The sequence below is a fragment of the Bos indicus x Bos taurus genome, chromosome 16 (assembly GCF_003369695.1).
Source record: "Bos indicus x Bos taurus breed Angus x Brahman F1 hybrid chromosome 16, Bos_hybrid_MaternalHap_v2.0, whole genome shotgun sequence".
NCBI lineage: Eukaryota > Metazoa > Chordata > Mammalia > Artiodactyla > Bovidae > Bos > Bos indicus x Bos taurus.
The window spans coordinates 4,155,863-4,168,343 of NC_040091.1; the positions used below are offsets into that span (position 1 = coordinate 4,155,863).

At 49.9% G+C, this 12,481-nt stretch overlaps 1 protein-coding gene across 2 annotated transcripts in view; it reads left to right on the plus strand.

The window, feature by feature from the left end:
- RASSF5 (Ras association domain family member 5) overlaps positions 1–12,481 on the plus strand; it is a 73,325-nt gene that overhangs the window by 53,422 nt on the left and 7,422 nt on the right. The window lies entirely within an intron of this gene.

Here is a 12,481-nt window from a genome sequence, read left to right on the forward strand (position 1 = left end):
CATGGGGTCCGAGAAGCAGAGGAACCCTGTATGCAAAGCATTCATGTGCAGTGACGTCGCTAGGTGAGAGCAAGGAAAGGATTCTGTGATGGGGATAGGGAACTTTGGCGGCCAGCCAGTCCCCAGCTCCCGGCTGGGTAACTTCAAGAGAACCCCACAGCTCTGTGTCTTGCAGAAACTGTGTTGCCCCGAATCTTCCTTTTCCTGTTGCAGCCACCTCTTGGGGGGTGTATGAGCTAGCAAAGCCAGGGTCGCGCCTTGCCGGATACCAGCCGTGCTGGGCTTGGGGCAGAGCATCTGAAGCAGATGGGAAGTGCCCGCTGCTGGAGTCATCGACTCAGGTTTCCGCAGAGTGTGGGGGACAGGACCGTTCATCTCAAGGCCCCTTTCGGATCCCTGAGTCCAGGCTTCTGGGTTGCACCCGAGCTCCCCTCTGGAGGGTCAGGTACGAAGCTGTGTGGCCCTCTCCTGGCTGCAGCGACTCCTCTGAGGGGGCGGGGCCGTCCAGATCACCCCAAGGCTTCAGGCATTTCTCAGTGCGCCTGGCAGAAGAGTGGCCAGGCCTAAGAAAAGAGTCTGGTCCCAGAAGTCCCGGGAGGAGGCCCCACTTGCTTAGAAGCAGGATTGACTCCTCATTTTCCTGGAATAGAGAAAGTGGAAGACATTCCAACCTTAAAGAACCAGGTGAATCCAGCTGGTTACATGGCCTCCCGGTCCCCCTGCCCTTGGAATCTTCTTTTTTTAAATTGTTTGCTAGAATTTTGTTAAGGATTTTTGCATCTATGTTCATCAGTGATATTGGCCTGTAGTTTTCTTTTTTTGTGGCATCTTTGTCAGGTTTTGGTATTAGGGTGATGGTGGCCTCCTACAAAGAGTTTGGCAGTTTACCTTCCTCTGCAATTTTCTGGAAGACTTTGAGCAGGATAGGTGTTAGCTCTTCTCTAAATTTTTGGTAGAATTCAGCTGTGAAGCCGTCTGGTCCTGGGCTTTTGTTTGTTGGAAGATTTTTGATTACAGTTTCTATTTCCGTGCTTGTGATGGGTCTGTTAAGATTTTCTATTTCTTCCTGGTTCAGTTTTGGAAGGTCATACTTTTCTAAGAATTCATCCATTTCTTCCAAGTTGTCCATTTCATTGGCATATATTTGCTGATAGTAACCTCTTGTGATCCTTTGTATTTCTGTGTTGTCTGTTGTGATTTCTCCATTTTCATTTCTAATTTGTTGATTTGATTCTTCTCCCTTTTTTTTTTGATGAGTCTGGCTAATGGTTTGTCTGTTTTATCTTCTCAAAGAACGAGCTTTTAGCTTTGTTGATTTTTTGCTATAGTCTCCTTTGTTTCTTTTTCATTTATTTCTGCCCTAATTTTTATGATTTCTTTCCTTCTACTAACCCTGGGGTTCTTCATTTCTTCTTTTTCTAGTTGCTTTAGGTGTAAAGTTAGGTTATTTATTTGATTTTTCTCTTGTTTCTTGAGGTAAGCATGTATTGCTATGAACCCTCCTCTTAGCACTGCTTTTATTGAATCCTGTTGGTTTTGGTTGTGTTTTCATTTTCATTCGTTTCTATGCATAGTTTGATTTCTTTTTTGATTTCTTCTGTGACTTGTTAGTTATCCAGAAGCATGTTGTTTAGCCTCCATATATGTGTATCCTAAATAGTTTTTTTCCTGCAGTTGACATCTAATCTTACTGTGTTGTGATCAGAAAAGATGCTTGAAATGATTTCAATTTTTTTGAATTTACCAAGGCTAGATTCATTGGCCCAGGATGTGATCTATCCTGGAGAATGTTCTGTGTGCACTTGAGAAAAAGGTGAAATTCATTGTTTTGGGGTAAAATGTCCTTGGACTGCAAGGAGATCCAACCAGTCCATTCTGAAGGAGATCAGCCCTGGGATTTCTTTGGAAGGAATGATGCTAAAGCTGAAACTCCAGTACTTTGGCCACCTCATGCGAAGAGTTGACTCCTTGGAAAAGACTCTGATGCTGGGAGGGATTGGGGGCAGGAGGAGAAAGGGATGACAGAGGATGAGATGGCTGGATGGCATCACTGACTCGATGGACATGAGTCTGAGTGAACTCCAGGAGATGGTGATGGACAGGGAGGCCTGGTGTGCTGCGATTCATGGGGTCGCAAAGAGTCAGACATGACTGAGCGACTGATCTGTCCTATAGATATCAATTAGGTCTAAGTGGTCCATTGTATCATTTAAAGTTTGTGTTTCCTTGCTAATTTGCTGTTTAGTTGATATCCATAGGTGTGAGTGGGGTATTAAAGTTGCCCACTATTATTGTGTTACTGTTAATTTCCCCTTTCATACTTGTTAGCATTTGCCTTACATATTGCAAATCTTCTTTTTTTTATTGTAATTATATATATATAAAACATATGTATATTATCATTTTAGCCATCTCTAAGTGTGTATTTCTGTGGCATTAAGCACCTTCACATGTTTGTACCACCATCATCACCATCCTCTCCGGAACTTTTGCATCTTCTGAACTCTGTACCCATTAGACTCTGACTCCTCTTTGCTTCCTCCCCACAGTGCCTGGCAACCACTATTCTACTTTCTGTCTCTTTGATTACTCTAGGAACCTCATATAAGTGGAATCATAAGGTATTTGTCTTTTTGACTGGCTTCTTTCACTTAGTATAATGTTGTCAAGGTTCATCCGTGTTGTAACATGTGTCAGAATTTCCTTCCTTTTTATGGATGAGTAATATCCCACTGTGTGTATGTATCACATTTTGTTTATCCAGCTATCCATCAATGGGTTGCTTCCACGTTTTGGCTATTGAGAGCCATTCTGCTATGAACATGAGTGTGCAAATCTCTGTTCAGGCCCTGCTTTCACTTCTTTGGGTTTATATTCAGAAGTGGAATAGCTGGATAATATGGTGATTTCATGTTTAATCTTTTGAAGACTATTTAATGTTTTGAAGACTGTATCTATTCAATTCCTTTGTCCATTTTTAATGGGGCTGTTGTTTTTCTGTTGTGAATTATAGGGGCTCTTTATATATTCTGGATCTTGATTCCCTTTTCAGACATATGATTTGCAATGGAATCCTCTTTAAATTGACTCTAAAAGAGCCAAGTCCAGCCTTTGCAGGGACTGGAGTCTAGGCCGAGGTGTGGGGACCCACTCACTCACCCTGCCCACCATCTTCCCTGATTCACTGTGCAGTGCTCTCGTCCTGGGTTCTCCGGGAACACAGAGATGGAAATGCTCCTGGTGTTGGGGTGCTCATGGTCTACTGGTGAAGATAGGGTTAGACAGCTCATGCTACTATATAGAAGATGAAGCCAGTGCTGGAATAATTTGGGCATAAGCTGCTGTTGTTTAAAAGTCCACTAATTCTAGACAGAAGTGGAAAAGTATCCCAAAAAGATATATCAGTTCTGGGGGCTCAGATGAAGAGGAAAACCTCTCATCCCGAATGATCAAGCTAAGATGTCAGGGAGACAGAGGGGACAGGGACCTAGAAGGAAATCCAGTGAGGAAAACTAACTGAAAAACAGACTTTCTCATGTCCTAGAAACTCTTGAGGGCACAAGAGAATGACCCAAGGGAAAATTCCTGTGGCCACTGAAGCAGAATGGGTGTCACCCCATTCTGCCTGGATTCACACTTTAGACCTCTGAGCTACAAAGAGGGGCCTGCTTCATGAAGGCCCAGGAGAGGGGAGAACAGAAGTGGAAGGAGTTTGCATCATCCACCCTTGGATATAGAGTCCAGGCATCTCCTCTTTCTAGTTACTGTCCCAGGAGTAAGCAGATGGTTAGTCGTGCAGCAGGAATCCTCTGGGCCCCTTAGACGACTCTGGAGCCTTTCATTTCCCTAGATCTGTTTTTGGGGTTTGGTGTGCACGTGCATGTGTGTGTCGTATTGCTTCTTGGTGTTTTATTCATTAAGTAAATATTTAATGGCCCCTCCTGTGCGCCAGGTGCCATTCTAGGAACTGTGTCTGTGAACAAGGCCGTCTCTGCCCTCACGAAGCTTCCGTTCTGTGTCCAAGCTGCAGGGAAGTGTGCTGATCTTGAGCAGAAGCCAGCACCCCTGTGTCCAGGCCAGGCCGGGGTGGGGCAGGGGCAGGGCCTGTCTGGAGCCCCTCCCGGGTGGAGTGCGAGGATGCAGCTTTATGGAGGACGGAAGAACAAGCAGTGTCCTGGGCCCAGAGGAGACAGAGGAAGAGAGGGAGCGAGGCCCTCTAGGATTGAGAGGGGGTCCCAGGGGCTAGGGTTTGCCCAGGACTCTCCTGATTTTGCACTGGAAGTCCCACATCCTGAGAAAACTCAGTCCCAAGCAAACTGGGATAGCTGGTCACCCTACCTGGGACTCGAGCTGAAGACACCCCCTGCTTATCCAGGGGCCTGAAATATTTGAGGCGCCCACAGAAATATTTTCATTCCTTTTAAAATCAGGAGGAAAAAATGAATTTTTAAGTTGAAGGAAGTACTTTATGACATTAATGTATTTGTTCTTATACCAATTGGAACATATAATTTCCAATACCTTTTTTATGGAGAAAGGGGCCTACAGCCCTGAAGAGGAAAGTAGATATCCAAGAGTCATAATGTGGGCCAGACTGAAAGGCCTGTCAGGGGTCCAGGGTCAGAGGAAGAAGACTCCACGTCTTCTTGGGGGAGGATCAGTCCCCACAGCCAAACTTCCCTTTGCCCTCCAGGTGTATGCTACTGATCCTGCTGGCGGGTACCATGGCTGTGTGCCGGCTGCCATTCATTGAGCGCTTACTATGTACTTACACTGTGCTAAGCGCTTCCAGACGTGCGATCCCAGTCCATCTCTGCAGTAAATGTGTAAAGAAGACCTGCTTACCTGCATTTCTCAGGCAAAGCAACCTGAGTCTCAGTGAGATTGACTTGCCCACGTTCACAGACGACCAAGGGTATGGCTGGCAGAAGCCAACCTACGGCCAGATGTGCCGGCAGCATGGCTCAGTGGGTAGCAACATACCCCTCATTATTTTGAGGACTAAATGAGATTATGACCGTGAACCCTGAGAATGCCTCACTAAGATGATGAGGTAACTGCAGGCCTGAATTGAAATGCCTCAGCTCCCAGGCACAGGGCTCTCCCAGCCTCCTGCATGGGGCTCCTGCTACTCCAGACGGCCTGCTCCTGCGTGTAGACTGAGAGGGCTGTGTGAAAACACGAGGGATGCCGGGATGGCTCTGGGACATGCTGGCAGCCCAGAGTCCACGGGCAGGACCCCCCTACACTCGGAGCTGGGCTGGGCTGCCTGGGTTGCACCCAGGCTGGTCCCAGCTCGCGCCATGCTTCTTCTGGTGTCCACAGGACATGCGTCTCTGTCTCCCCTCCTCCGATAACCCCTGGGCTCCAAGGATGGGTGCACATGTCCCAAGGTGCCTTTCACAGCCCCCAACCCACGAGCAGTTCAATCAGTCACTGTTGACTGACTGTCCACATGGACCATCTGCTCCATATTTTGTCTTTGGTGACTTCAGTCTCTTTCTAGTTTCCTTCTGTTTTGTTTTTCTTTTTTTTTAATTGCTTCTCCTCTATATCCCCCCAAAGCAACTCAAATTCCACATGGTTCTGCTTGTTCTGCTTGTTAGGCTTCCCTGGTGGCTCAGAGGGTAAAGAGTCTGCCTGCAATGCAGGAGACCCAGGTTCAATCCCTTGGAGTTGGGTTGGGAAGATCCCTTGGAGAAGGAAATGGCAACCCACTCCAGTATTCTTGCCTGGAGAATCCCATGGACAGTGGAGCCTGGTGGGCTACAGTCATGGGGTTGCAAAGAGTTGGAGACTACTGAGCGACTTCACTTTCACTTTCTGCTTGTTCAGAAGGCTCCATGTCCCTGCTGGCTCAGGTGGCAAAGCATCTGCCTGCAATGTGGGAGATCCAGGTTTGATCCCTGTGTTGGGAAGATCCTCTGGAGAGGGAACTGGCAACCCACTCCAGTATTCTTGCCTGGAGAATCCCATGGACCGAGGAGCCTGGCAGGCTACAGTCCATGGGGTCACAAAAAGTCAAACATGACTGAGCAACTGACGCATGCTTCCTTCTTATTCCCCTTTTGGGAATAACCTGTCAGGGACCATAGTTTAGGAGTTTCTGGTTCTTTTATTTCGGAACACTGGACAGCTCCATAGAGGGACTTGTGAGAATCAACCCACTGCCATGGGTGAGGCTGGGAACCCAGCTCATCAGGACCTGTGGTGAAGCTCCACCAGCTTCCTCTTTCCCGTTTGATTTAGGCTATCACAAAGGGGCCAGTGAGCCTTCAATGTGACCAGGACATCGAGCAGGGTGTTCTGAACCCAGCCCAGCCGGCAGGTGCCCACTCCTTTCCTTCAGAGGTTCCTTCTTAGGATGAGCTGAGTTGAGACCCCAGGGTTGGGGTCAGGCTGGCTGTGGGCAGCAGACCACAGCGGAAGGTGTCTATAGGTGGTCATTCCCCTGCAGCGGCTGCCAGAGGCTCTCTTCCCAGACAGAGGCTGGAGATGGTTTCCACCCAAGGGGCACAAGAACTGCTGCTGACAGATTTGCTAAGAGCTAAGAAAGAGGAAATGTGGCAAAGGCTCATGGTGACCAGCTTCCGGGAGAGTTTTTGTTTTGCTTTCTTGAACTGTGTGACTTCAGAAGGTGTGGACCTACTCGAACTCGGGCCGCGTGGGGTCTGGCAGACACATAGAGAAGCCAGTGGCAAGGAAGGAGCAAAGTCAAGTCAGGGAGAAACGCTGGGCAGGTTCTGAGCGCGGCCGTAGACCCGTCATCACTGCTGCAGCTCGGACCATCCAGCCCCAGCGCTCCTCGAAGAGGCCCCCAGCCCACACCCAGTTCTCTGAAACAGAAGAGGAAGCAGTGATGAAAGAAACCACCCTGTCCCACCTTCTGTGTAAAATCTTAGTGTTGCAGAGGGGCCTTAGAGCTTCTCTGGTCTGGCTTCATGATTTCACAGGTGAGGAAACTGAGGCCCTGGGAGGAGAAGTGACTCACCAGAGGTTACAGATCATTTGATGGTCTTGTGTTCATCCTCAGTGAGAAGCTGCCAAGAGCTGACAGCTTCCCACACAGCCCACACCTTCTCGGCATGTGCCCCTCGCAGCGCAGGTCGGTGTGAGGTGCTCCTGGTCCTGGCTGGTGTCCTTGCAGGGCTGAGTACCAGCTTAGCTAGTCCACTCTTTCCCTGCCACTCAATCAGCAGGTATTTATTTATCTGTCATGCCCTTGGAGGTCAGCCTAGTTATCTCCACTGAGCCCCTGCAGGGGCTGCAAAAGAAGACTAATCCTCAGATGTCACATCTGACTCCCTCCAGGGAGTGTCTAACTGGAGAGTTGAGATTAACACATGTGGAACAATAATTAAACAATAAAAGGCAGTGCATAATTCGATGCTGAAGTAGCCATACAGGCTGTGAAGGCACCTCCCCAGGTTCTTGGAGTGGTGGAGGTAATGTTAGTAGGCAGCTGCAGAGGTCCATGGCATGTGGGGATTTGCAGGTTTGCTATGACGGGAATCTGAGGCTTTGAGGTCATGGGGCTGGTGTCTGGGAGTGTCTCTGAGCCAGTGGTGAGCGTGCCTGCACCTTTCCTCAGCCAGCTTGCTACCTCCTCATGAGGGAAGGGTGGAGAGAGCGAACTCCGATAAAGTGAAAAGCCTTTGTCTACTTGTGGACAGCGTCCACAAGTGAGAGTGAAGTTGCCAGAGGCCCATCCACTGGTGGTGGGCGGAAGGAAATACACTGCAGACAACCATGCTATCAGGAGAAAGTTGAGGATCAGTTCAAACCTGTATGTGCCTTTCTCCATTGGGGAATTCAAGTGTCGGGGATCTAAGAGATGAGGAGAGCAGAGAATGAGGAGATCACAGCAGGCCCGAGAAACGTCCTACACAGAGAAGATGGAGCTAGGGGAGATGGGGGTTGTGAATTCTAGGCAGAGAGACCACACAGACAGCAGAGTAGACCAGAGTGGCAAACCACTGTCCGTGGGCCAGAATCCACAAATAAAGTTTTATTGAAACTACACTCATTCTGTGATCACTGTCCGCTACCACGGCAGAGACGAGTCGCAATGGAGACTAGATAAACTGCAGAGCCTGAAATATTTGCTGCCTGGCCTTTACAGAAAATTTGCTAAGCACTAGTGTAGAGAAAGGAATGAACAAACCCTTTGGCACAGGGGCCAGTCTAAAGGGAGTGCTCCAGGAAAGTGAGAAATGAGGTTGGCTCACGGAGGTGGGACTCTGTATTCCTGGAGTAATAGAGCGCATGTCTTTGGATGGGTTCGATCATTTCCAGGATGCCCCCTATTTCATTTGGCTTTACCTTTACTTCAGTATGAGACAATAAATGATTCACAGAGATGAGGAACCTAAGGCTTAAAGACACGCTCAAATTCTCTCAAGATCGCTTTGTTAGCAGTGGGAGTCAGAATCTGAACACAGGCTCATGCTCATCCTGTAGGTGTTGCCTAAGCCTCTAACCTGTGCCAAGCTGGAACTCAGCTCTGGGATTCCAGAGTGGAGAAAAGGGGTGCTTCTCTCACAGAACTCAGTCCAGACTGCAGTGCCAGACTCACCGCACTGTAATTCCTAGCAGAAAGTGAGACTGTTTTCTCCCCACATGGCAATGGGGCCATTGCAAGTTCTTGAGCAAACATTTATTATCTGCTTCGTGCCCAGGGCCACCTGGCATAGAGCAGAGACCTACGTATGGTGTAAGTCATTAGGGAGCTTCAGCCTAGTTGGGAAGAAAAGCCAAGCTGGGTGGTCTACTCGGAGGTTAGTATAAGTAGATGGGATTTAAGTGCAGGACGGTGTAGTGTTAGCTTTGGATGTAGGTTAGCTTTAACCTTCCTGGGTTAAAGCTGTTTCCTCATGTGTGAAATGAGCATAATAAGTGTATATTTCTCGTGAACTTGTGGTGAGAGTGAAATGAGCCAACAGGACAGGCTAAGTGAGAACAGTACCTGCACAGAGCTAGCCAGTAAATAACAGTAAAGCATCGTTGTTATCATTCAGGGCTGAGATGATCAGAGAGGCCTTGAGAGCTGAGGGACTTTAGACAGGAGTAAGATGGTGAATGCAGTGTGCAAGGAGAGGCGGATGAGTTTAAAAACAGGAAAAGTGAAATTTCTGGCAAAAAAAATGTGGTTTGTGTGATTTAGGTCCAGAAGAAAAAAAAGGCCTGAATGTATCTGACGGCTCTAGCAGGTTCTCCTCAGCCCACTCCTCACTCTGGGGGTCCCCTGCGTTGCTGGGGCTTCGTGGGCCTCCCTGTGTTCAGCAGGGGAGACTAAAAGCCACCAGCTTCACTCAGCGTCTTCTCAGCTCACTGGGTCACTTCCCAGTGACCCAAATTAAGACTTTATATCATTGATCGAAATGCAAGATTAGCCGGTGTTTGGGTTTTTTCTTAAAGTAAACTTCAGCTTGGGGTAAATCTGCTCTGAGATGGGCCCCAGACCACCAGAGGATGGTCCTCTCTTCTTTTGGTGTGATGGCTACTTAGACTGAAAAGTTTGAGGATCACTGTCTCAGGATGCGTCTCTACTCTGAGGCCTAGCACCCAGCCTCTTCACCTGGCTGTGCCCCAATAACCCTGAGAGTTGAGAGAGGACACTGTCCTTTCCATGGCTTAGGGCCTAGGAACACAAATCTGCTTTCACCAGTGCCCTGGATGTGCTGGGTGCATTAGGAACAGCTCAACCATCTGCCACCCATGCCAGGAGCTTCATCAGAGCATCCGTGCCAGAGACACCGAGATGTGTCAGCCTCCTGGGAGAGACACCTCGCAGGACAATGCCTGTATTTTTAAAACCATAACAGAGTCAATTTCCCATTCTGTCTCCATCTTGGGCCACCCCCGGAAACAAAACTGTCTGGTTTCTAGCTTCGTAGCCATAGATATAGGCAAATCTTTCACTTTGAGGATCTGAGAATTCGGCAGGTGAATAGAAAGTGGGGTCTTTGACTTACCTTCTGAAGACTGCAGACACTGGATATTGCCTTCTCGGTAAACCCTGGGGGCGGTGGATACCTGTGGGTGCCAAAGTGTTAACCCTGCAGCTGGATGGGGACCCTGGAGGTCTGAAATTGCCTGGGAGTTCTTCTCCAACACTGCTGCACATTAGCATCGCCTGGGAGATTTTTAAAATCCGTCTGCCCAGGCTGCATCCCAGACCACTTAAATCAGAACCTCCAGGAGGGAGCCCAGGTGTTGCTGTGTTTCTGAGGCTCCCCCAGAGGAGTCCACGTGCCGCAAGTTGAAGAAGCACTGGTCTAGATTTTCTGCCCTCTCTGGAATGGGAAAGGGGAGCGGACGGTGCTGGCTATGGCTGGCTGACTGGCTGCTTCGGGAGCTGATTCATTCAGTCCACGGGTTAGATCTTGCCTGCCAGCCCTGGTGTGGGCAGCAGCCTGGGATGCTGCCGTCTGAGGCTGGGAGATCGAGCGTGCCGGCCAGACAGGGCTCCTGGCACTCCCGGATGGGGCGGAAAGCAGGACGGCTGTCTTCTGCGTCAGTCCTGCAGAGGGTGCCCACAGCCCCTTGCGTCACTTCCCCAGGTTTGTGGTGGGAAGCGGGGGATAGATGGTCTGCTGATGGGAAAGAGAACAGGAAGGAAAATCTTTAGGTTAAGTCCGCTCTGACTCTTACTGTTCAAAAATAGGCTGGAATACTGGCCTTTGAAAGCCATGATGCAGCTGCCCTTTCTAACAGGGAAATGGCTGTAGCTCATTTGGAAACCGAGAGAGATCTTCTAGGAGCTGCTAGAGTTTTCTCTCCATCACTTAGCTCTTTTTTATAGAGGAGCCTGAGAAGGCTGTTAACCCCTAAGGAGCAGGAGCCTGCATGTTTCATAGATGAAAGGAATACAGCGTGTGTAATAATAACTGGATGCTGGCCTTTCTGACTGGAAGTTCTCAGAGGGCAGCAGGCGCACCTGGTCCCATAAAGAGGTGCCCAGCGGGCTGGGGGCTGGGGTGAGGTCTCCAGGAACCAAGTGGGGAGGGACAAGGAATGAGATGCTTCACTGTGAGGGTCCCTGGGGAGCAAGTCGACAGCGAATGAAGACAGATGTGCAGCTCACACCAGCTGCTACTCCCCTCCAGCAGAAGGGAGTCCCCCAGGGACTACTCCTCCTGGGTGGTCCTCGATGGACCTGTCCCAGGGATCTGAGTGGCCACATAGGAGAAGGGCGAGCCCTTTCCTGGAATCCTGGTGCTTCCCGCCGGGAGACAGGAGTCCCTCCTTGACATCTTCATGGGTGACACGGTGGCCCCAGGTCCTGAAGCTTCTGGGGACCCACCAATCAGACACACCTTAGCTGAACATTTCACAGGTCAGTAATGTATCGGTCTTGGTGAGGAAGCTGCTCATCCCCGCCTCAGAGCGTGGAATTTCAGTGATCACCGTGGGGGCGGCAGATGTGGGCTGTCCTGGGGTGACCACATGGTGAGAAGAGCACCGTCAGGCAGACTTGACGGGCTGGGTGACAGGCCCCACGCAGATGCTTACTAGCAGTGGGACCACACACGCGTTTCTTAACGCGTCTGAGCTTCTGTCTGTAACCTTTAAAATAGGAACAGCACATTTAGTGTGTAGGAGATAGTGTGTGGATGCACAGTGCTCTTCTGACCAGCCTCCTCAGAGAAGAGTACAGAGAGGGGCAGACAGGCCCGCGGAAGACGCTGTGATGGAAAAAGGGCGTCAGTGCATCTCCGCGCTGAGGGCCGGGTGTGGGAGGCACGCCAGCTCCCCCCCGCAGCCCGAGCTTGATGTCTTACCGGCCCTGTGGGGTTGGAAAGTGCGAGCAGGAAGTGAAGGTGTCCTGCTCAGTGTGACTTGTCTCCCACGGGCTGGTGAGATGGGCAGCTCTGCCCCAGGAATCCGACGTGTTCAGCTGGGTGATGCTGTGATGGCAGCATGGCTGTGAAATTCCCCAGCCAAAGCAGACAGACGCCCACAGGTTGGTGCTGCGTGATGGCAGCCAGGAGAAAATGATCGCCCTCTGGGCTTCAGTTTCCTCATTTGCCAAAGGAGAATCCCAACCTGCCCTGGGGTCCACTGGGTTTCTGAGACAGGCAAATTCTAGGCCGATTTCGACATACCTGTTTATTCCCGCAAACTGTGGCTCCCGCACGCTCAGCTGCCCAGGAACAACATGAAGACAAAGCTAGGAGGGTGGGCGGCAGCGGACTCGAGAGAAACTCGGGGAACTGACAGGCGGATAGAGCTGCTGAGACCCCAGAATTCTCCCCGGGACACTGAGCTTCACGTCCTCAGCTTCATTCTTCCTGCAGGGGGTCTGGGGCAGGGGTGCGGTCAGAAGAATCCATTGTGGTGTCGTGGGAAGAACGCAGCAGAACAGACTCCCTTTTAGCTCTGCAGACTGTAGGGCTGGAGGCACGTTCCTAACCTCCTCTGAGTCTCGGTTGTCTCACCTGTGAAATGTGGGTGATAAACTCGATCTTGCAGTTTGGTT